Genomic DNA, 3,541 nt, shown 5'->3' with positions numbered 1-3,541 from the left:
ATTTTTCCCAATTTAACACAAGGTTATTATCTTCACTTCATTGCATTACTAAAGATAAATTATGAAGGCATGCATCGAAAGAAGAACCAAACACAGAAAAGTCATCCATGAATATTTCAATAAACTTTTCCACCATATCCGAAAAGATGGACATCATGCACCTTTGGAAGGTTGCAGGGGCATTGCATAGTCCAAAGGGCATTCTCCTATAGGCAAAAGTACCATAAGGACGAGTGAATGTAGTTTTCTCTTGGTCTTCAGGAGCTATAGGTATTTGAAAGTACCCTGAATAGCCATCTAAGAAACAATAAAAAGGATAACCTGCAAGTCTTTCAAGCATTTGATCAATAAAGGGTAGGGGAAAATGGTCCTTGCGTGTTGCTTTATTCAGTTTTCTGTAATCTATGCACACACGCCAACCTGTGACTGTTCTTGTGGGAATTAATTCATTGTTTTCATTAGAGATAACAGTCATACCTCCCTTCTTTGGAACAACTTGGACAGGACTTACCCAATTACTGTCGGAAATTGGATAAATGATACCGGCATCTAGAAGTTTGATGATTTCAGCCTTGACTACCTCCTTCATGTTCGGGTTCAATCGCCTTTGGTGCTCGATTGAAGGTTTGTAGTCTTCTTCCATCAAGATCTTACGCATGCACACACTTGGACTTATTCCTTGTAGATCCGAGATAGACCACCCTAAAGCCTTCTTGTGCCTTCGTAGAACCTGCAACAACCTTTCCTCTTGATCAAGCGTTAAGTGAGAAGAAATAATAACAGGAAAAGAATGGTCCTCACCTAAGAATGCATGCTTTAAATGAGGTGGAAGTTGTTTCAGTTCTTGCTTAGGTGGTTCCTTTTCTTTTTCATTTAAGATGCTTGATTCGTTAATGTTACTATCGACATGCAAAGTGTTTTCCACACATTCGTCAACAACATCAATTCGAAAACAATCTCCATAGTCCATAGGAAGTTTACAAGATTTAAGTACATCAAAGACAATCTCTTCCTGTCCAACTCTTAGAGTCAACTTACCCTCATAGACATCAATCAATGCTCTTGCAGTTGTAAGAAAAGGTCTTCCAAGGATTAGAGATCCTTCCCTGTCTTCATCAATGTCAAGAATAACAAAATCAATAGGAAAGATGAATGTACCTACCTTTACAAGCACGTCTCCTACAATTCCTCTAGGATATTTAATCGAACGATCTGCTAGTTGCAAAGACATCCTTGTTGGTTTGAGCTCTCCCATACCTAACATCTTAAATACTTCATAGGACATAAGATTAATGCTAAAACCTAAATCTGCCAAAGCTTTTTCAAAATCAAGATTACCAATGTTACAAGGGATAGAAAAACTTCCTGGATCTTTTAACTTTGGAGGCAATTTGTTTTGGATAATTGCACTGCACTCCTCAGTTAACATTACCGTTCCTTAGTCATCAATTTTTCGTTTCTTGCTCAAGATATCTTTTAGGAATTTAGCATAGCTAGGCATTTGAGCAAGAGCCTCAGCAAAAGGAATATTGATTTGAAGCTTCTTAAACACATCCAGAAACTTGAGGAAGCTCTTGTCATCTTGTGCTTTCTTTAATCTTTGTGGAAATGGAACAGGGGGGACATAGGGTTTTACCTTTTCCTGTTCTTCTAAGTCAATGGTAGGCACCTTTGGTTGTGCTTTTTCTTCCTTCTCTTTCCTTGGTGGTTCATCTAATTGTTTGCCATTTCTTAAGGTGATAGCCTGCACTTGTTCTTTTGGGTTCTTTTCAGTATTGCTAGGTAACGTACCTTGAGGTCGAGAGGCCATCATGTTTGCAAATTGCCCTAACTGAATCTCCAAATTTCTTATTGCAGCCTGCTGAATTTTATGGTTCTCTCTGGTTTCGTTCATGAACTCCATGTGTGATTTAGAAAGAGCAGTGAGGAGGTCATCATGAGATTTCTTTTTTGGAGGATGGAACCCTGGTGGTGCATTCAAAGCATTGTTAGGATTACCATAAGATAGATTAGGATGATTCCTTAACCTGTTGTCATATGAATTTGAATAAGGGTAATTCTTTCTTCCTTGATTCATCACATAGTTCACTTGTTCCAAAGTTTGTGGATTTAGGGAGTCCATGATGCATTCTCCAATTCCTTGTTGTCCATTGCACCTATCACACACTTGCATAACAGAATTTATAGGATTAGTAGTTAACATGTCCAATTTTCTTACCATGTTATCTACCTTGGCATTAAGTGCTGTAATGGCGTCTATTTCATAGACTCCTGCGGTTCTTCTTCTTTCGGAATTGTTTTGGTAATGGCTGTTGCTTGCCATCTCTTCTATCAACTCATATGCCTCATCAATCCCTTTCTTTTCAAAGGATCCACCTGCAGCTGAATCTAAAGTAATTTTGATGTTAGGAGATAATGCATTATAGAAAGTTTGTACCTGTAACCACTTGGGCAAACTGTGATGTGGGCACTTTCTTAACAAGTCCTTGAATCTTTCCCAAGCTTCATACAGGCTCTCTTGATCATGATGAGCAAATGTCATTATCTCATTGCGCAACTTAGTGGTTTTTGAGGATGGGAAGAATTTAGCTAGAAATTTTTGGGCTAACTCATCCCATGTTGTGAAACTTCCAGCTGGACATGATTGTAACCAAGACCTTGCCTTATCCCTAAAAGTAAAAGGGAAAAGTCTCAGCTTGATTGCATCTTCAGAAACACCATTTTGCTTGAATGTGTAACAAATTTCCAAAAAATTGGTGATGTGAGCATTAGGATCTTCACTAGGCAAGCCCCCATATTGGATTGAGGTAGAGAGCATTTGGATAATTGTGGGTTTAATCTCAAAATTATTAGCTTCTACCCTAGGTCTTGTAATACTTGAGGTTGTCCCATTCAGATTAGGTGTTGTATAATCCCTTAAAGTACGGACCGGATGTTGAAGTGGTGGCCCGACTATGTTTTTGTTCTCGTTTTCATTTTCGTTGGCTATGTCTGCTTGTTGTTCGAGTTTTATTTCTCGTGCTTTTCTTGCAGCGTTGTGCCTACGACAGGTTCTTTCAATTTCCGGATCAAAGATTAGAGGTTCAGTCTTCCTTGATCTTCTTTGCATAAAAGACCTGGAACAGTCCTTAAAAGAAAATTAAATAAAAATAAAAATAAAAGAGTGTCTAAATTAATAACAGGGTAATTCGTATTGATATTGATACGCCAATCCCCGGCAACAGCGCCAAAAACTTAACAGCGGTTTTTCGCAAGTGTACCAAATCGCAACAAGTAATATAGAGTAAGAGAGTATCTTATCCACAGGGATTGTATATCAATTACTAAAATTATGTTAACCTATTATTATTTAGATGATATTGAGAGAGAATTGCTATAAGGAAAATAAAATTTGAAGTAAAAACAAAAAAGATCAAGCACAAAATTCAGGTGAAAAGAAATCAGAGAATTAAATTACTAGGGAATTTGATTTCACTTAATTCTATCCAGCTTATCCTATTAGTTCATTAATCAATTTTAATTGTTCAAGTAGGAGAAACAA

The 3,541-nt window shown here is 37.4% G+C and overlaps 1 non-coding gene across 1 annotated transcript; it reads left to right on the top strand.

Annotated features, from left to right (window-relative positions):
* The first annotated feature begins 2,454 nt into the window (after positions 1–2,454).
* Positions 2,455–2,560, top strand: LOC149492539 (small nucleolar RNA R71). The gene has a single exon (XR_016319001.1). It is a non-coding gene; the product is annotated as a small nucleolar RNA R71 (small nucleolar RNA).
* The last annotated feature ends 981 nt before the right edge of the window (positions 2,561–3,541 follow it).

This window comes from Jatropha curcas, chromosome 11, assembly GCF_041381405.1.
Source record: "Jatropha curcas cultivar XTBG-Jc1 chromosome 11, XTBG_Jcur_1.0, whole genome shotgun sequence".
NCBI classification, from domain to species: domain Eukaryota; kingdom Viridiplantae; phylum Streptophyta; class Magnoliopsida; order Malpighiales; family Euphorbiaceae; genus Jatropha; species Jatropha curcas.
This window is presented reverse-complemented; position numbering and strand designations above follow the sequence as displayed.